The following is a 22,059-nucleotide window of genomic DNA, read 5'->3' on the forward strand; positions in this document are numbered from 1 at the left end:
GTGAAAGGACAACTTCCAGATATACAGATTGGATTACGATAAGGCAGAGGAACCAGGGATCAAATTGCCAATGTTGTTCAATCATAGAAAAAGTTAGAGAATTCCAGGAAAACATCTACTTCTGCTTCATTGACTATGCTAAAGCCTTTGACTGTGTAGATCACAACAAACTGTGGAAAATTCTTAAAGAGATGGGAATACCAGACCATGTTACCTGCCTCCTAAGAAACCTGTTTGCAGACCAAGAAGGGACAGTTAGAACTGGACACAGAATAACAGACTGGTTCCAAGTTGGGAAAGGAGTATGTCAAGGCTGTATATTGTCACCCTGCTTATTTAACTTATGTGCAGAGCACATCATGCGAAATGTTAGGCTGGAGGAAGCACAAGCTGGAATCAAGATTGCCGGGAGAAATATCAATAACCTCAGATATGCTGATAACACCACACTAATTTCAGCAAGCAAAGAGGAATTAAAGAGCCTCTTGATGAAGGCGAAAAGAGGAGAGTGGAAAAGTTGGCTTAAACCTCAACATCAAAAAATGAAGATCATGGCATCTGGCCCATGAAGATCATGGCATCTGGCCCTATCACTTTGTGGCAAATAGACTAGGGAAACAATGGAAACCGTGACAGACTATTTTCTTGGGCTCCAAAATGGCTGTGGATGGTGACTACAGCCAGGAAATTAAAAGACGCTTGCTCCTTGGAAGAAAAGCAATGACAAACCTAGACAGTATATTGAAAAGCAGAGACATTACTTTGCGGACAAAGGTCCATATAGTCAAAGCTATGGTTTTTCCAGTAGTCATGTATGGATGTGAGAGTTGGGCCATAAAGAAAGCTGAGCACCGAAGAATTAGTGCCTTTGAACTGTGGTGTTGGAGAAGATTCTTGAGAGTCCCTTGGACTGCAAGGAGATCAAACCAGTCAATCTTAAAGGAAATCAACACTGAGCATTCATTGAAAGGACTGATGCTGAAGCTACAATACTTTGACCACCTGATGCGAAGAGCCAATGCATTAGAAAATACCCTGATTCTAGGAAAGATTTAAGGCAGGAGGAGAAGGGGACTACAGAGGATGAGAAGGTTGGTTGGCATAACTGATGTTTCGATGACATCGTGGATGTGAGTTTGAGCACGCTCTGGGAGATGAGAAAGGAGAGGGAAGCCCGATATGCTGCAGTACCCAGGGTCGGAAAGAGTGGGACAAGACCGAGGGACTGAACAACAGCAGCAACGCATGACTAGGAAGCAGTTGATCTGAAACTGGCTTTCCCCAGTTAGTTCTATCACCTGCCGAGAGCTTTCTTCTGCTTTAAGCTCCCTTAAGGTCCAATTGCTTGTTTTTGTCTTTCAAGAAAATGATGCTTTAGGAATTTTAGGCAAACAGTGTTAGTTTTTTAAGCATGATATCCAGAATGATAGTATTCTTAATTTTTATTTATAGAAGGATTTTTAAACAGCATAAAATTATTTGGATTTCTATTTTGAATGTTGTAGGAAAATATGAAAAAGATTGGTCTGTAGTTTAATCCTTTTAAAAATAGAATTAATTATCAGAACATTTCTAGAGCATAATTTTATTCCCATGCTGATTTCATCCTTCCACCTTATTTTTTGTCAAGTAAAGGTCAGGAAGTGGGGAAGGGGGAAGATGGAGAGAAAGGTAGGGAGAGGGGAAGGAAGAGGGTAGAGTTAGGAGAGAAAGGTAGGGAGAGGGGAAGAAAGAGGGTAGAGTTAGTTGTGTGTGGATATGTGAGTATGTGTGTGGGGGGGTGAGAGAGAGAGAGAGAGAGAATTTCTTCTTTCCCATCTTCCTCCTCAGGCTTTGTGTGGTGGTATAGTTCAGCTCAATATTTCTGTTGCTTTAAAGACTTCAGTGTATTATGGATATTTTGTACCAAAAATGTCCTTGGAAGTTTCTTATCATTTTAGTGCAAGGAGCAAAGATGAGCTTTGCTTTAAGTTTTTTGTATTTAAGTTCAAGTTAATACTGGTTGGGGCATCTTTAATATAAAAGCTGTATAAATTGAGATGTTAAATTCCTTTACGTTAGGAAACAACAGCATAATTAAAAGGGAGAAAAATTGCTGCATTTGCAGGATACTTAGTCAGTGGGGAAAATGATAGCTGCATTTTAAGTCTCATGAGAAAATGGGTTTATGTTTCTGTGTGTTTGTGTTTCCTTTCCATTGTATATATAGTGCTTAACTTTGTGTAACCAGTAGTTCCTTTTTCTTGTTAAACTGTGTTTGTGTGTTAACCAATAATTACTGAAAAAATGTAACATGTAATTTTTATCTTTTTAGATAAAAAAGTGCATCAAGAAATATGCTACCCTTTTTGGGACTTTTTAATATTTTGATCCTGTTCTCATTCTCCATTTCACCCTTGAAAGCCTATAATTAATGTCCTGATTTTTGTCTTTAGTTTATTTTCCTTTCCATAGTTGTTACCATTACCTCATAGAATTATAATGTAGTTTATGTTTTGACCATTATCCAGCACAGTATTCAGAAAGGTTTTATTGTTAATCAGCCTTGAGATCAGCCTTACTAATTTAGTTGATTATTTAGATAAACTTATTTAAAAAAAAAAAATCAACGCTGGGAATTCTCTGGTGGTCCAGTGGTTAGGACTCCGTGCTTTTACTGCCTACGGCCTGGGTTCATTCTCTGGGAACTAAGATCCCACAAACCTTGTAGCATGTTCAGGATGAGGAGGGTGGGGAACCATAGTATAAACACCAACAACACAGAACACTATCTTTTCTTTTTTATACTTATTTTTTTTTGGCTGTGGTGCGCAACTTGTGGGACTTTAGTTCTTTGACCAATAATTGAACCTGGGCTCTCAGTAGCAAGAGCTTGGAGTTCCAACCACTGTACTGCCAACAAATTTTTTTCCCTATTTTTTCTGAAGATTATCTCATATCTTATCCTCATATCTCATATCTCACCCTCTTCATTTAGTATACATGTATTATATCAAAGGTCTGTTTAGTCAAAGCTATGGTTTTTCCAGTAGTCATGTATGGATGTGAGAGTTGGACTATAAAGAAAGCTGAGCGCCGAAGAATTGATGCTTTTGAACTGTGGTGTTGGAGAAGACTCTTGAGAATCCCTTGGACTGCAAAGAGATCCAACCAGTCTATCCTCAAGGAAATTGGTCCTGAAAATTCATTGATGTTGAAGCTGAAACTCCAATAGTTTGGGCCACCTGATGCGAAGAACCGACTCATTGGAAAAGGCCCTGATGCTGGGAAAGATTGAAGGCAGGAGGAAGAAGGGGACGACAGAGGATGATTGGATGGCATCACCAGCTTGATGGACATGAGTCTGAGCAAGCTTCAGGAGTTAGTGATGGACAGGGAAGCCTGGTGTTTTGCAGTCCATGGGGCTGCAAAGAGTCGGACACGACCGAGCAACTGAACTGAATTGATTATATCGAAAATAAAATTATTTTTATATTAAAAATTGACATTTCCTTCTTTTTAAACAAAGACCCCAAGGTTCTGAGGAGATATTATCCTTAATGGCCTGAGAATAATGGTTAACTTCTTAGTAATTAAAACAATGCTGTAATCTTGTTTCAGTTTTCAAGTATACTTTTGCTTGCTAATCAAGCCACTTTTTATTATTCATTTATAGTACTTTATAATGGGTCCCTATTGTTGTGCAATTTTCCCAAAATAAAGTTAATAAGGTAAATGTAGAAATTTATTTTAAAACTAAGGTGATATCCACCAGATGGTGCTATTTCGCCTGTTTTGTTTGTGGGGGGAAAAGGAAAGATGAATATAGAAATTTTTAAAAAGTGTGTGGAAGATCTCAGTGCTCAGTGGAGAGAAGTATTCAAGTATTGTAAGCTTATAGAATATAGAATAAGTTTACATATATAAGTTATAGTAATGTGTTTTAATAGAGTTATAGACCATTGCTACAGTTAATATGGCAGAGAACTTTCTATTTAGTGTAAAAATATTAAGTAGATATTCTTAAGTTTTACATAATGTGATGCTATCAACTGTCATAACTCCATAAGCATGAAAACAAAATTTATATTTCAGTTTTCTTTTTGTTTTGAAGTAAATAGTATTACTGCCCAACTGAGTTACATAATTATTTACAAGTAAGGCAAACCTTTTGATTATTTTGTATATTCTTAAATATTTCTCAGATTGAGAAGGGAGGATTAGGCTTGAATTTGTTATTTTTACAAGGGATAACAATGATCCAAGTTAATTGTATATTACAAGAAAGCAACCGTGTGGCACACTAGTCATTTAGATGCTGCAGTTGAATGACTGACTGTCCATTGTAGTTAAAATGGCTAGCTAATGAAATATACTTTTCAGTGACATAGGAAAGATCAGTGAGCATTTCTAGGGTTTTAATATACTTTACTTCTTCTGGTTTTACTATCACTCCGTATTTGTGTCTGGCCTTGAGATCGAAGCATAAAGGTATATAGGTCCTGTTATAAGGATTTGCCAAAGGATTGTGCCAACAATGATTCTGTTTGCCTATGTGAAATTAGAGGTTAAACTTGCATTTATTTCTTATATTTTACTTTCTTCTGTGGAAAGATACATGTATTACTTTGTAGGAGAGGAAAATTTTTTCCTATACCTTTCTAGGTTATTTTGGCTGGTCTGGTAATTCAATTGTCGAAAGATTACAGGAAAAAAAAACCAAACTTAATTACTTATGTATGGGATCCCCATAAAATATGAAACCCAAGGGCAAGCCTGGCAGTTGAGGCCTTCTTGAGGTAAGGAATGGGATAGGGGCCTGGGGCTTTAAAGGGGAGGAGGGTATTTCACAGGACAATAAGAAGAGCAGATGTTTGGTAATTGTATGTCATACAGATAGTCCATTCAGATAAACTATTATCTCTGGTAGCTGTGTCTCTGAGCCACGCCCCTTATCTGAATTTTTTTTAGGTACTTAAGGGAGAGGTAAAAAGCTCTTCTTTAGTCTTTTGGGCATTGATTGTCTCCAGCTCAAAATAATCCAAATGCTCAAGAGACACATCTTTGGGGAGACTTGTTCTGAACCCCTTCAACTTCAGAGTCAGTGAATGAAACTTAGCTCTTTAGGCTAGGAAATATAGATGGTAGATTTTCTTGTATTTTTAGACTTTGCAAATGAATAGTTTAATCATGATTATATTAATGTAGTTGATATTACAACCTGAAGATTGTGAATCATCATAATATAATAACTCCCTTTGTATTTTATTTCCTCTGTGTAGTGATTTCCATAATAATAGTATACTATGTTGCATTATTTTTAATCTTCAACATCTTTTCTTATATGACTTTTTATAGTTGGTTTTAAAAGGACCATCTCATTGAACTCTCTTAAAATGATATTAGTGATACATTCTATCATGGTGAAGATAATGTATTTTCAGGTTTTTGTTTTTTTTTTTAATAAATATCAAATCTTGTCATCAGTCTAGTTTCATGTGGATCTTGAGAATTAGAGATGGTCTAGTCTGATAGTGCTCCAAGTGTGGTTCAGGGCCTCTTTGTTGAGGAGGAGTTCGTAATACCTTTTCCAGGGGTTCATGAAGGCAGAGCTATTTTCAAAATGATAGTAAGATATTGCTTGCTTTTTCATACTCTCTCATGAATGTAAGTAGTTTTCCAGAGGTTACATGATATATGATATTGATTGAATGCATAAGCATATGAGGATGTAGCTGTCTTCTATTAAGCCAGACATTAAAGAGATTTGCAAAAATAATAAACAGTGTAACTCATGTCACTTAAAGTTTTTTCGTTTGGAAATAGTTTTTTTCCCCCATAAAATGTTATTTGTTTTGGTATTTAATGCTTCTATTATTAAAGGCAATAAATTAATAAAATTTAATAATCTTAAAAATTTTCTAATATGGTAACCAGGGATAGATATAAAAGCTCTTTGAAGTATTCAGTATTTTTTTTTTTTAAGTATAAAGAGGTTCTGAGATCAAAGTTTATGAGCACTTCTGATCCTAATTTTTCATCTTCATTTCACAGATGAGAGTTCTCTGTGTTCTAGAGAGGTGAAGTAGTTTAATCAAGTATACTCAACCAGTTTTTGGCTTAGCTGATACTTATGTCCCTGATTTCTGACTGCCTTGATTTATTTTATTAGCTCTTTTGCTATTTAGATATTTTCCAACCTAATACCAACTCTTGAGTTTCTTAAACTGTTTTGTAGTTTGATATTTTAACTGATTTTATTAAGTCTATGAGTAAATTGGGAATATTGACCTGATTTTTAGCTACAATAAAAATTTTTCTTACATTAAATTTCTAATATGACTTTGCTATAAAGTATGAACTTTCTAGAAAGAAAAGGGAATTGATAGATGAAAAAGTGTAGCCTTAGTGTCAAAAAAATAAAATTGAGGTCAAAGAGGTAGCCTCTTGTGTTTTAGAGAGTCTTTTACTACTCTTGTTTGTTCGCCATTCATCCACAATAAAACGTAGGTTACAAGCTTCCCTTGACATTTATGGCAGTCTACTTGTAGAATAACGAGGTATTCTATTTTAGGTTTGAAAAATTAAGAGGATAATAATTCCACATTCTCTTTTGGTGGATATGCATTATTTCTTATGTTGAATTTCATGCTTGGAAGAGTGAATTGTAAAACATTCTCTCTCTTTTTTTTTTAAATTGTTGAAGAAATTTAAATTCATACCATGAAGATGGGTGGAAAACCTGGGTAGCTTTAGCTTGAAGAGAGAGGATCAGGAGATATATATGATAGCCCTCGTCATTTGAAGGACTTTCTTCATTTGGAAATATTAGGTTTATTGATTTATTTGTAAAACCTCAAGTATAGAAGAACCAATGGGTAGTTGACACAGACTGGATCATTTTAGCTGGATAAAGGAAGACTCTTTAGTAGTAAAGAAGTACAGAAATATAATCAGTTTCTTTTGGAGGTACTATGTGCCCTGTGTCAGGAGGTGTTAAATTGTAGACCAGATTGCTTGGTGGGAATGTTGGCAAATGAATTGAGAAGTTAAGGTTAATTGAATTAGATAATCTTTCATAAGATTCTTTCTGTTATTATGTGTTTGCATATACTTGTTGAAAGTACCTTGTTAAATGATAAGAATTTATTTTAGAAAGGTAATTGGCTTAGCAGATGTATTTTACTTTTATATTATTAACTAGTCAGTAAACTTCATGAATCTGTGGTGTTGCCATGAGCAGTATAATCGATTCTCCTCGAAGGACTGTGTGTTTTGTTTGTTCCTTTTATTACAAGCCATTTGAAAAGATGAGAGATTGGTACCAGAAGTTTAGAAGTGAAAGGAATGATAAACATTAGAAAGGAAGATGAAAGCAATTTTGAAGATGTACTTTGAATTGAAGATACTTTGAGATATGTTTTATTTTATTATTATGATCACAAATATTTTCTGCCTCTTATTACCATTTTTTCCATGTCTGTTCCAAGTATCACAACAAAATAAACTATTCTATAATCAGTATTTTTGTGAAATTCTTTCAATTTGCTGGTTTTATAAGTTATAGGCTGCTTTGTAGTATAATCAAAATGATGGCAGCATTAAAACATATTCTTAATTTAACAGTGTTGGCCTGGGGGGATCTAAGTCTAATATTTTTAACTCTTTTTTTGGGGGGGGTTATACTAGAGGAAAGGACATATTCTTACTATTATTAGAAGTATTAATAAATGGATTATAGCAAAATATTTGACTTTATTTTCATTTGTGAGTGGGTGTCTGTCTTTCTGTCTATGTATGTATCTTTCTCTGTATAACGTGTATTCTTAATACTTTCAAAAATGATTTGAGATTTTATAATGTCTTATTGTACATGCACTCATGCAGACGTACACAGTGATTGATTTATTCGTCACACATTTATTGAAGACCTGGCAACTACAGGGCTCAGGTAGGAAGTGAATGAGAGAAATGAGCCAAGTTGGAGAAATAGTTTTTGGTTGATAGGTAGACTGTATTCTCTCTTCAAAATAAAATTTGTGGCACTGTGGAGTCTTGCCCTCTGTTACACTGTGTAAATAAGATTGTTGTATTTGATATTTAAATAGTTAAGAAATTCTAGCAGAACTGAGTGCAAGGACTTCTTGGTCAAATTGTCATTATACAAATTAATCTCCCCGTTCTTCAAGAATGCTGAGGTTTTCTTCTATTTATTAATTAATTCATGTGTTTATTCATTTAATTAGCATTAATTAATCTCCTACAGTGTGTAAAGCCAACTTCAGACATTGGATACCGTATCAGATGATAATTTTTCTTCACTCATAGAGTTTATAGTCTAATGGGAAAGACAGATTTGAACATTACATTTCTTATTCAATAAAGATTTCTAGTAAAACATAAAGTAAAAAAGCTTAGAATGTGGAGTCTAATGATTTGAGTTCTTATTCAGACACTGTTTAGCTTCTCATCCAGTTAATGCTGGTTATTAACTGTTTATTGTATATACCAGAAACGTAGAGATGAGGAAGATATAACTGCCCTGAAAAAACTCAGTCTCTCGAGGATTATAGACAGCTAATAGCTGGTGATAAATGCTATGACTGAATTATGTATAAAATCCTTAAGGAGTAGTACATTCCTCTAGCTATGAGGGATCAAGAACCTAATTCGAAGACTGATATTTGAGCTAGGCCTTGAGGATGGTTAGAAATTATTTGGGAGCAGAGGAACCAGTGTGAACAAAGGAGGAGTTACCCTTGTTGACTGAAAAACAAAACACACAGGAACAACAGCCCATGATGTGAGAGCTATGCATTCTCTATGCATTTGGGACTCACTGAAGACTGTAGCCCTGGAGACAGTCTCAGATAGCTCTGAGGAACTGCTGCGAAGAGGTCCTGGGGAAGGTCCTTATACTGAATATATGTGATTTTGATCAAGGGGGTATATGCAACTAAGCACACATCTAAACAGAAGGTTACTGCCAGTCACAAGGAACAGATGTCTTTGTTAATGATTTTAGTGCTGTTCTAGGTATGAAAATATGCAAGAAATTGGACTCATAGAATTTTCTCCTTAAAATATCTAACCAACTGAAGACCTGATCTGCCAGTTTTTCCCAGAGTACAGAGTGCCTCATTCCTGATCTCCATGCTAAAATCCTTTCAGTTCAGCTCAGTTGCTCAGTCGTGTCCGGCTCTTCACAACCCCATGAATAGCAGCACGCCAGGCTTCCCTGTCCATCACCAACTCCAGGAGTTCACTCAGACTCACGTCCATCGACGTGAAAATCCTTTCAGGGTGTGTCAAAGGTCACTTCATTGGCTAGGGATTTGATTCTTTAGAACCAGATGGTGAGTAACATTCTTTGGCTTGTACCCAGCCCAATAGAGGGATGTCCATGAATGCACAGAACATGAATGAGCAAGTTTCATGCAGAGAATGATAAACTCTTTTGTACTGTTTATAACTCTAGGTATGTTATGGAAGGAGAGGTAGCAGAAAAAGCTACACATGTAGGTCGGAGCCAAATTATGAGAGGTCTTATGTTGTCCGGTTGCTAAGTCATGTCCAATTCTTTTTGACTCCGTGGACTTTAGCTTGCCAGGCTTCTCTGTCTTCCACTCTACCAGCGTTTGCTCAAATTCACATCCATTTTAAGTTGGTGATGCTATGTAACCATTAAATCCTCTGCCGCCTGTTTCTCCTTTTGCCTTTAATCTTTCCTAACATCAGGACAGAGGAGCCTGGTAGGCTGCAGTCCATGAGGTCGCTAAGAGTCAGACACGACTGAGCGACTTCACTTTCACTTTTCACTTTCATGCATTGGAGAAGGCAATGGCAACCCACTCCAGTATTCTTGCCTGGAGAATCCCAGGGACGGGGGAGCCTGGTGGGCTGCCGTCTATGGGGTTGCAGAGTCGGACACGACTGAAGCTACTTAGCAGCAGCAGCAGCAGCATCAGGGTCTTTTCTAATGAGTTGATTCTTTGCATCAGGTAGCCAAAATGTTAGAGCTTCAGCTTCAGAAACCATCCTTCCACTGAATATCAGGGTTGATTTCCTTTAGGGTTGACTGGTTTAATCTCCTGGCAGTCCAAGGGACTTTCAAGAGTATTCTTCAGTACCACAGTTCAAAAGCATCATACATATAATAGACTTATATACTAGGCTAAGTTGTTCGGTAAAATTGAGAGCTGTTTGGGACCTGTGGAAGGCTTTAAAGCTGGCAAGCATGATTAGACTATATTTTACAAAGATAATTGATAGAATACTGTATAGGATGAAGTAGAGCAAAGGTGAGACTGGAAACAGTTGTACTAGTTTAAAAACTCCTCATATTAGATATGAATGAGATAATGAGGATCTCTTATAGGGTAGTAGTAGTGACTTAGCAGCAGCAGTGACTTTAGAACATGGGATGAATTTGAAATATACTTCAGAGGTTGAACTGACAGAATTTAGTAGTGGATGAGGAGAGAGGACATCCAGGAAGATTTTGAATTTTTGTCTTTGTCATGTGTATAGATAAATGATGGTGCTATTAAATTTGAAAGGGAAAGCAACATGGTTTGGGGGATGTAATAAATTTGTTTTTGTAATGTTAAATTTGGAGAAGTAAACCTATAAGGAGTGTTGGAGGCATTTACGTTGTAAGTTGAGGAAATGCCTGTAACAGAGATAGGAGAAGTAGGAGAGAGCGCGTTAGCTGTAGGTATGTCATTGAATCTCTTAAATTCTCAGTTTGTGATTTATAAAATATGGCAGGTGGGATCAGTTATTTTTATGGTTTGGAAATAAGCAATGTTTTTGTTATCACAAGTTCTAAATTAATGGTGCAGAAATCATAATGATAATTATGTATGTTACAGACTAATAATATTAGTTAAGATTTATCAAGTGAGTTAAAGTTGAGTGCTCCTGTGAAGCTTAGCTGAAACGTTAAGCATTTTATGTTCATCATCCTATTAATTCTCATGGCAGCATGATTAAATATTATACTGTATGGATTTTCAGAAGAGATGATTTGTTGGTCAAGAATAAATAAGTGAAGGGTTGGGTATTGAAACCCAGGTTAGTCTGACTTTAAAATCCAGGCTCTTAACCACTATGCTAATTGCCTGTTTTGTAGAACATGAGAGCTGTAATAGATCTAAAGACATTATCTAGCCCTGCCCTATAATCAAATATATGTCATAGCTAAAATCTGTAATTAATGTCAAGATTAGCTGTCCAATTTACTTAATAAAAAGCTCACCCAGCAGCCATTCATTACTGCTGTTCTCCTTGTGGCAGATCTCTGCATGTGTGTGGGGGGATGGGCTCACCCCTCTACTCTGTGACTTGAGAAAAATCCTATCAGTCTAGGCCAGTCATGTTTGTCTCTCTCTTGCTCTTCTGTTGCTAGTAATTAGTTAATATATGGGCGTATGACTACATACCTGGCCAATGAGAGGGGATGCTTGATGAGGGGCTTCGGAGAAAGTTTTTTCCCCACTTATTTCTGGATGTTATCCCATCTATGTGGGTACTTGAAATTGTGGGATTTATTTTCTAACTATTTGAGGGCTAGTTGAGTATAAAATTAAACAAAAAAACCCCACTGTATGGCAGAGTGAAAAGATGGAGAGAACCTGGATCCTTAATGATTTTGTTGAGCTGCTAGACTGCCCAGCCCTAAAACTACTCTATCTCAGGACTAAGTATTACGTGAAATTAGAGTAAGTCTCGTAGGCTGTGTGGGGAAAAAAAAAAAAATGAGATTTATTAGGCCATTTTGGATCGGAATTTTTTTTTTCCATAATTTCCACTGAAAGAAACCTAACTGGGGTCAGATTATTTACTCTTGATCTGAAGTACAACAGAAAGCATTGTAAGACTTGCATTACTATTAAGGTGCAATTAAAACAGGACTAGTAGACAGTTTTATTGGCAAATGTGCCTAATCTAATTGAGGTAGAAGCTATCAGTCAGTTCGCTCAGTCGTGTCAGACTCTTTGTGACCCCATGAATCGCAGCACGCCAGGCCTCCCTGTCCATCACCAGCTCCCAGAGTTCACTGAGACTCATGTCCATCGAGTCAGTGATGCCATCCAGCCATCTCATCCTCTGTCGTCCCCTTCTCCTCCTGCCCCCAATCCCTCCCAGCATCAGAGTCTTTTCCAGTGAGTCAACTCTTCGCATGAGGTGGCCAAAGTACTGGAGTTTCAGTTTTAGCATCATTCCTTCCAAAGAAATCCCAGGGCTGATCTCCTTCAGAATGGACTGGTTGGATCTCCTTGCAGTCCAAGGGACTCTCAAGAGTCTTCTCCAACACCACAGTTCAAAAGCATCAATTCTTCGGCACTCAGTTTCTTCACAGTCCAACTCTCACATCCATACATGACCACAGGAAAAACCATAGCCCTGACTAGCCGGACCTTTGTTGGCAAAATAATGTCTCTGCTTTTGAATATGCTATCTAGGTTGGTCATAACTTTCCTTCCAAGGAGTAAGCGTCTTTTAATTTCATGGCTGCAGTCACCATCTGCAGTGATTTTGGAGCCCAAAAAAATAGAGTTTGACACTGTTTCCACTGTTTCCCCATCTATTTGCCATGAAGTGATGGGACCGGATGCCATGATCTTCGTTTTCTGAATGTTGAGCTTTAAGCCAACTTTTTCACTCTCCTCTTTCCCTTTCATCAAAAGGCTTTTTAGTTCCTCTTCACTTTCTGCCATAAGGGTCATGTCATCTGCATATCTGAGTTTATTGGTATTTCTCCCGGCAATCTTGATTCCAGCTTGTGTTTCTTCCAGTCCAGTGTTTCTCATGATGATTATATTCTGGAGAATAGATGTTATAGGTTAAAGTAGGAAAGTGTCATTGAGGAAATAAGCCTGTTTATCCTAACAGTTTCTGTACTTAAAAGAAATAGAAAATAGGTCTTCAAATTAGGATAGGGAATGGAGTTAGCTTTACTTTGTAGTCAGCTAACTTGTTTCAGGGTATATACAGGCCCTTCCAAGGCCCTGAGAGGATCCCAAGCAATATGTTTCATAGTTTTTTTTGGAGGGGGGTAAAATTTGCAAAAGTTAGGTATTTTAAACAGTTAGAAACGTTGTCTCTTTCATTTTGAACTTCCTGCTATCTATTCAGTGGTACCCTCACTGAGTTGGGATCTAGTTAAGGGGAAGTTTAGTAGGAGACACATTTACATGTGCAGCTGCCCGACTCTAGAGTGCAGGCCTGGTAGTTGCGGCACGTGTGTTTAGTTGCTCTGCTGCGTGTGGGATCTTCCCAGGCCAGGGGTCAAACTGGTGTCCCATGCACTGCAAGGTGGATTGTTAACTACTGGACCACCAGGGAAGCGCCGTTTGAAGTTTTTCTGTGTATACTTTAGTTATTACTAGTCATTCTGACATAGGGATGACTTCTAGGAACATTCTTACTTTCCACTGATACATAGATGCAGGGCCAAGGGTCTTAGAGCAATATGAATATGTTCTTTGTGGTACCAGAATTATCTAGACAAAGGAAGGGGAATATGATTTCAGTATTAATATATGGAGTCAGAAGCTTGTCTGGAAAAAATATCCAAATCTGAGAGCATGTATATGAAAGAAACTTAATAGGAGTTTTCCTCAATCTGACAGTTCTAACAATGCACATGACCTTACTGGTAATATGTTGTAAAAATGATATAAACTTTCTTAAATTATTAATTGTAATCATTGATCAGATAGACTGGCAGAAATAATTGTCTTTCTATTTTCTTGATATTACAAAAGTGTTGTATGAAGGGACAATAGATTATGCAGCCAGAAATGTAGGAAATATGAGTATTAGAGAGGTTAGTCAGGTAATGAATAAAAATATGCCATTCTTTCTGAAATTTTTGATGTTTTTGGCATTAGTTTTTTAAAGTGTGTGATTTGTTGTAATTTATTTTCACATTCTAATTAAATGTTTTCTTCATACCTAATTTTGTGTTTTATTTCTTAAAAAGAATTCCCCTTGTTATAAGATTCTGGCCCACAAAGCATGGATCCATTTCTCATAGGAAACAAAAGCTAAGATTTGTTTTGTAGAAGTGTTGAAAGAATAAAGTCAAATGACAGTTAAGCAAGTACCATGTTTCATTATTATGGCAGAGTAGGATAGAGGTAAAAAGTTTGAAATGAACACAGGGAATTGGGGGTTTTAATAGCTATAGTGGGTTTGAATGACAATATTTTCCCTTAACATTTTATCAGATTATTTCTGGTGCATGGCAGTGGCAGCCTTGAGGATACTGTCTTTGCTAATGTTCTTCAGAAATTGGAATGGGAGAGATTTGCTGAGTGGAAAGAAGGCCACTACCGTGTGGGAGCTAATGAAGAATAGACAGAATCACTCTCTGTTGTATAATAAAGAATTTGTTTGTTTTTTTGTCCTGGGTTCCTGGTACAGAGCAACTGAAACCCTTGGAATTTCCCAAGTGATGGAAATATTGTTGTTACTCACGAGCTGCTTGAATCACTGTACTGTGGCTGTCATTATGCTAGTGACTAAGGGTGGGCTCCTAGAAAACCTCATGTGGGGGTGCACTGGTCACCCAGAAAGAGCAGATCATGTGATTACAGGGTAGGGACTTTGAGCCAGCCCAGCTCTGGGGAGGGGGCTCGTAGGTTGTGTTCAGTCATGTGACCAATGATTTAATCATTCATTGTAAATGAAATCCCAACTCTGGACATTGACGCTCAATGGAACTTCCTTGTTAGTAAACAAAGTAGGTTCCAGGAATGTGTCCAGCTTTGCTTCCACAGAGGCAGAGGACATGGAAGCTCCATGAGATCCTTACAGACCTTATTATGTCTCTTCATTTGACTGTTTGAGTGTTATCAATTATAGGATAACTGTGAGTATGCTGCTTTCCTTGAATAGTGTGAGTCTTGTTGTGAAATATTCAACCTGAAAGGGTAATGGTAACCCCCAAATTTGTAGGCTGTCAGTCAGAAGTGTGTGTGGCATCTGATGAGAGGGAATCCTGCTGTGAAGTGTCTTTTAACTTGTGGGATCTGCCCTAACTCTGGGTGGTTGGTGTCAGAATTGAGTTGCAGTTCCCAGTTGAGATTGGAAGACAATACCTCCAGACAGGCAAATTCTAAAATTATGTGTGAAAATTGTTGTGTAATCGCTAAGTCATGTCCAACTCTTTTGTGACCCCATGGACTATATAGTCTGCCATACTCCTCTGTCAATGGGATTTTCCAGGCAAGAATACTAGAGTGGGATACCATTTCCTTCTCCAGGGGATCTTCCTAACCCAGGGCTCAAACCTGAGTCTCTTGCATTGGCAAGCAGATTCTTTACTACTGAGCCACCAGGGAAACCATGTGCGAAAATACTGAACACAATTTAGGACTTGGTGGTTTGCAGCACCAAAACGAAAAACATAAACGGACAACTCACGTGTGAGCAGATGTTCAGTTTCATTCCTCAGAGATGGAACATTTTATTTTTTGGCCCATTATGTGTTTCAGTGTTTCCTTTTCAGGAGACTGTTAATAACCAGTTCACATGTTATGTCAATTAGAATTGCGTTTGCATGTACTGGAAAGCCCAAAATCACAGTGACATAAACAAGATAGAACTTCATTTTTCTTTCATGTAAAAGATATCTAGAAGTTAGCTAGTCCATATTGGTGTAAGAGCTTAATAGTAACCGGGAACCCAAGCTCTATTTTCTCTGTGCTGGCTTCAATTTTCAGGTTCTTTATGGTGACTGTTAATATGTTTAAGTCTTCTAGAGGTCCTGTCCTTAGCGTAGTCTATAAAAAGACCCAGTTCCTGACCTCCTGGAGTTTATAATGAATGAAGAAAGCAGCTTGTAAAATTGAAGGTATAGCAGGCATCAAATAGTGGCTTCTCTTGGGGAAGGCGGCTAAGGAGAAGGTGATTTCTGAATAGGGTAGATTAGGAGCAAGCAAAAGTGGCAATAATTCTGATGACATAATCAGAGAACTGTGATTGACTTTAATTTAAAGAGACAGCAGTAAGATAATTATATGGTATGCGTAAGGAAATAAAGGAATTTGTATAAAATATAGAGCCAGCTTTCAAGAAGGAACGATGGACTTTGTTAGGATAGGATCAATGATTCAAGATCAACAGGATAGTCTTCAGATGATTTGGAATCCTCTGTCTGGTTTCTTCCTTAGCCTCTTATTTATTCAGGCTTATTTATTCATATTCTGATTAGCCTCAGGTACTCTATTTGCAGTTTGATTGTGCCCCGACTTTAGTGCGTATATATAATTTTCTATCTGGGAAGTTCTTCCTGTCCCTGTAAGACTCATATCTGTTTTTCCTTGAAAATTCACAATTCCTTAAAAGATTACAAGTCTTTCCCCTATCCACCTCCTTCCATCATGGTAATCTCTCCTGCATTTCCACAGCATGATAATGCTTTTTTTTTACATTATATTTAAGCTGTTTTCATTTGTCACATCCTAAAAATTGTATATTACTTGAAGATAGAAACTATTTTGATTCTTTCATCTCTACTGGAAATAGTAAATATTAATATGAAAAAAATTTTACTGTAATATATTCACTTGCACATACTTTCTCACTATTTCTGTATGTCTAAATCTATAAAGAGCTACTATAATCATTTTTAAGTATAATTTTCCTAAAATATCTGGGCTTTTAGGTCACTTTTGTATTATATAAACTATGTAATTTTATAAAATCTATTTAAATGCATTTGTACTGAACATGTATGTGAAAGGATTTTTATACATTTGAAAAATACTCGTATAACCAAACTTAACATCTTTCTGTCTGGAGAGTGCAGAAAGTGTCTGGAGAATGCAGGAGACTCTCTCATTCTATTTATTATTTTTTAATTGTTTTAAGTTGCAGTTATAAAATTATAAAAATTTATTTTTCTTTGATTTCAGATATTAGCCAATTGCATGTTCCTTGTGCAAGATCAGAGTGATTCCTAAATATATAGAAAACAGAAGGCCCTCAAAATTTCTTATCCATGAGATAACCAATACCAATAACTTGGTATATATTTTTCAAACATTTTCCTGAAAAGTATTTGATATAAACAAAATAGTACGTGTAAGTCAGACAGTGAGAGACAAATACTGTGTGTTTTCACTTATATGTGGAATACAAAATGCAAAACAAATGAATTAATAATAACCAAAGAGAAACAGGCTCAGAGATACAGAGAACAAACTGGTGGTTGCCAGAACTGGCAGCAGCATGAGGGTATGAGTGAAATAGGTGAAGAGGATTAAGAGGTATAGACTACTGGTTATAAAATAAATGTCATAGGGATGTAATAGAGAGTAAAAGGATGCTTAAACTCAACATTTAGAAAACTAAGATCATGGCATCTGGTCCGATCACTTCATGGCAAGTAGATGGGGAAACTATGGAAACAGTGACAGATTAAAATCACTGCAGACGGACTCAGTTCAGTCGCTCAGTTGTGTTAACTCTTTGTGATGCTATGGACTGTAGCAGACCAGGCTTCCCTGTCCATCACCAACTCCTGGAGCTTTCTCAAACTCATGTCCATTGATTTGGTGATGCCATCCAACCCATCTCATCCTCTGTTGTCCCCTTCTCCTCCCACCTTCAGTCTTTCCCAGAATCAGGGGCTTTTCCAATGAGTCAGCTCTTCGCATCAGGTGGCCAGAGTATTGGCATTTCAGCTTCAACATCAGTCCTTCCAATGAATATTTAGGACTGATTTCCTTTAGGATGGACTAGTTGGATATCCTTGCAATCCTAGAGACTCTCAAGAGTCTTCTTTAACACCACAGTTCAAAAGCATCAGTTCTTCGGTGCTCAGCTTTCTTATAGTCCAACTCTCACATCTGCACATGAATACTGGAAAAACCATAGCTTTGAATAGATGGACCTTTGCTGGCAAAGTAATGTCTCTGTTTTTTAATATGCTGTCTAGGTTGGATATAGCTTTTCTTCCAAGGAGCAAGTGTTTTTTAATTTCACGGTTGCAGTCACCATCTGCAGTGATTTCGGAGCCTCCAAAAATAAAGTCTTTCACTGTTTCCACTGTTTCCCCTGTCTCCTCATCTATTTTCCATGAAGTGATGGACCCGGATGCCATGATCTTAGTTTTCTGAATGTTGAGTTTTAAGCCAACCTTTTCACTCTCCTCTTTCACTTTCACCAAGAGGCTCTTTAGTTCTTCTTCACTTTCTGCCATAAGGATGATGTCATCTGGATATCGGATGTTTTTGATATTTCTCCCAGCAATTTTGATATCAGCTTCTGCTCCATCCAGCCCGGCATTTTGCATGATGTACTCTGCATATAAGTTAAATAAGCAGGGTGACAATATATAGCCTTGACGTCCTCCTTTCCCAGCTTTGAACCAGTCCGTTGTTCCATGTCCAGTTCTAACTGTTGCTTCTAGACCTGCATACAGATTTCTCAGGAGGCAGGTCAGGTGGTCTGGTATTCCCATCTCTAAGAATTTTTGCACAGTTTGTTGTGATCCACACAGTTAAAGGCTTTGACATAGTCAATAAAGCAGAAATAGACGTTTTTCTGAAACTCTCTTGCTTTTTCTATGATCCAGCAGATGTTGGCAATTTGATCTCTGGTTCCTCTGCCTTTTAAATCCAGCAGAATGGTGATTGCAGCCATGAAATTAAAAGACACTTGCTCCTTGGAAGGAAAGCTTTGACAAACCTACACAGCATATTAAAAAGCAGAGACATCACTTTGCGGACAAAAAGTCTGTCTAGTCAAAGGTTGAAGATGGAAATGGCAACCCACTCCAGTGTTCTTGCCTGGAGAGTCCCATAGACGGAGGAGCCTGGAGGACTGCAGTCCCTGGGGTTGCACAGAGTCGGGCATGACTGAAGCGACTAAGCAGCAGCAACAGTCAGAGTTACGGTTTTTCCAGTAGTCATGTATGGATGTGAGTGTTAGGCCATAATGAAGGCTCAGCACCGAAGAATTGATGCTTTCGAACTGTGGTGCCAGCGAAGACTCTTAAGAGTCCCTTGGACTGCAAGGAGATCAAACTAGTCAATCCTGAAGGAAATCAACCCTGAATATTCATTAGAAGAACTCATGCTGAAGCTGAAGCTCCGATACTTTGGTCACCTGATGTTTAGAGCTGACTCATTGGGAAAGACCTTGATGCTGGGAAAGAATGAGGGCAAGAGGAGAAGGAGACAACGGAGGATGAGATGGTTGGATGGCATCACTGACTGAATGGACATAGTTTGAGCAAACTCTGGGAGTTGGTGATGGACAGGGAAGCCTGGCATGCTGTAGTCCATGGGGTTTCAGCGTGTCAGACACTACTGAGCGACTGAACAGCAACAGTACAGCAGAGGGAATACAGTCAATAATACTGTAAGAATTTTGTATGGTGCATAAAAATATCAAATCACTCACACAAAAAGAATATATATATATAATCTTGTGAAGCCTACTAATGAAACTAACAGTCACAAACCCATCCCAATTTTAGAAATAAAATGTTTTTAATAGCTTTGAGAATCCCTATGTACTCCCTAAGGATTTTATTCTCTCAAATTCCCTACAGAGGTAGCCGTTCTCCTGAATGTAGAGTTTTTCTTTTGAGAGTGGGGTTTGTTTTTACAGTTTCTTTTCTGAATGGTTTTCTTCTAAATGTATAGTCCTAAATAGTATGTTCTTTAGTTTTACTTGTTTTGAAACTGTATAAAGTTAATGCATTTTTGTATGTTTCTCTGATTAATTGTTGTTGATACATATAGTTCATTGATTTTCATTGTTAACTTGTGTTCGATTGCATGAACATATATCACTTTATTTTTCCATTCACCTGTTGATGGATGTTTATGTCATTTCTGTTTGTTTTGTGATTATGAACAGTATTTTTGTAAATTATCTTATATGAGACTCCTCTTGTACATATGCAATAGTTTATTTAGGGTAGTACTTATCAAAATACTGTAAATTACAGCTTGGAACAAGAAACACATTTTATATTTCAGTGCATGCATGTAGACACATGCTCTTACAACTGAAACTCACTATTTATTGTTACTAAATATAATAAATATAAAAAGTTAATGACAATATGATTTTAAAATCTACAGAATGAGTAGTGAAAAATGAATATTTATAAATGTTTTGTTTTGGAAATATTTATACAGTTTTGGAAGTTTTTATTACGGATGTTCTTTCCTATTCATAAATCGCTTTCAGTTCACTTCGTAGAAGAGCAGTGTTTAAATGGCACACTGTTGAACCTGTTGTTTTCTAGTGTTTTTAATTGTCAAGTTGAAATCTTTGTTCATACTAATAGATTTTTGTCAGTGGTAATATGCTCTTTCTATGTAGAAATAGAAATTTCTTTTTGGTCCTACTCTATAATAATTCATGCTGTTTGAGCACCAAATTTAATGTAATGTTTGATTCAAGGTTTAAAAAATGAATCTGTTCTCTAAATGTTTTTCTTTTAAGTTTAGAATTTCTTACTCAAAAATTAATCATGAAATGTTTTACACAGAGAAGTAAGAATTTATAATACATCAATTTAATTTAAACTTGTTTGCATTAATATTCTTTTCAGTAAGGGAACAATGCCTTTTGCTATCCATGGGTATTTCTGTTGTATTAAAATATATCATTACTTGTTCCCTATAGTTTGACATTTATTTTTCTAAGTGTATTGAAAATAATCAAAGATACCTGTTTTGTCCCCCAAGTTTTCAAAAGTACTTGCCTGAAAAGATTTTTATTCACTTTAGAAAAGGATATCTTCTTCCTTCATTTCATACCATCTTCTCTTAGTATTTTCTTTCTCAATAGTTAATTAGTGCTCCTCAAATATAATTCTAAGTGGGTACGGTTAGTTCTAATCTCTGAACAAAATATTTTAGAAAGTCAGCTATTCAGTGAGCCTCCTTTCATTACATTAACAGGTTTTATTACATTTTACCCATGAGATTTGATGGAATTTGTGTGTTAAGGCTTTACTACATAAAATGATGATTCCAACCAACTCTTTGTTTTAGTAGCCTAGTAGTTTGTAAGAATAGCTGTTCTTTTCCAAGCATATATGCTGCTCCATCACTTATAATTCCTGTAAATTTATAAAATTTTAATTTATGCTGATCACTTTATTTAAAAGTTTTTTTTTTTTACATTTTCCATAAAGTTTCACTGGAAATTATTCTAGTAATTTGTCCTGAATATTTTGTGTATTATATCTCTAGTAGACCTTTGATATTCATAAGTATTATACCTGTTATCTTTATGAAACTCCAAAGTATCAAATGCTTCTCTAGCATATATTGTCACTCATAAAATGAAACCAACTACAACTCAAAAATGTGAACAAGACTCTTTTAGGTCCTGTTCTACAAATAAGTAACTAAACCTTTATAAAGCTGTTAAGTGTTGCCAAAGCAATTGGGTGAATTATTTCTCTTGTTTGCATTGGACTTTATCACATCAGATGGCTGAGCCACCTCTGAATAATGCCTTTGTAATAAACCCAGTCATCTGAAATTTAACATGTCCAAACCTGTTCTTCCCACAGTCTGCCTCACTTTGATAGATAATTCCAGGGCAGAAAACTGGAAACTATCCATGGCACTACACTCTCTCTCATTCCCCACCTCCGGTCCAACAGCATGTTTTGCCTACTCATTCTTCTTTCAAAATGCTCTAAGTTCACGCACTTCTTTCTGTTTCCATCGGCCCCACCCCACCTCTTCTCTTTCAAGAGACTCCTGTTTTCCTCTTGCCAGTGCTGCATTTTATAATTCAGTAAATGTATTTGAGCTAGTTGTTCAGTTCAGTTCAATTGCTCAGTCGTGTCCAACTCTTTGTGACCCCATGAACCGCAGCACACCAGGCCACCCTGTCCCATCACCAACTGCTGGAGTCCACCCAAACCCATGTCCATTGAGTCGGTGATGCCATCCAACCATCTCATCCTCTGTCGTCCCCTTCTCCTCCTGCCCTCAATCTTGCCCAGCATCAGGGTCTTTTCAAATAAGTCAGCTCTTCTCATTCGGTGGCCGAAGTATTGGAGTTTCAGCTTCAACATCAGTCCTT

At 37.0% G+C, this 22,059-nt stretch overlaps 1 protein-coding gene across 5 annotated transcripts in view; it reads left to right on the plus strand.

Moving 5' to 3' along the window:
- The window catches only part of ADK (adenosine kinase), a 569,627-nt gene that overhangs the window by 99,939 nt on the left and 447,629 nt on the right, over window positions 1-22,059 (plus strand). Inside the window, exon 6 of one of the 5 annotated variants that reach the window (XR_008698600.1) lies at window positions 3,030-3,831. The exons of 3 other annotated variants lie outside the window; for them this stretch is intronic. The gene's annotated coding sequence lies outside the window, so the exon portion shown is untranslated. Of the gene's footprint in view, window positions 1-3,029; window positions 3,832-22,059 lie in introns of those variants that run through there. One more of the 5 variants, XR_008698601.1, reaches the window with a different exon arrangement.

Source organism: Bubalus kerabau, chromosome 1 (assembly GCF_029407905.1).
Source record: "Bubalus kerabau isolate K-KA32 ecotype Philippines breed swamp buffalo chromosome 1, PCC_UOA_SB_1v2, whole genome shotgun sequence".
Taxonomy (NCBI): domain Eukaryota; kingdom Metazoa; phylum Chordata; class Mammalia; order Artiodactyla; family Bovidae; genus Bubalus; species Bubalus kerabau.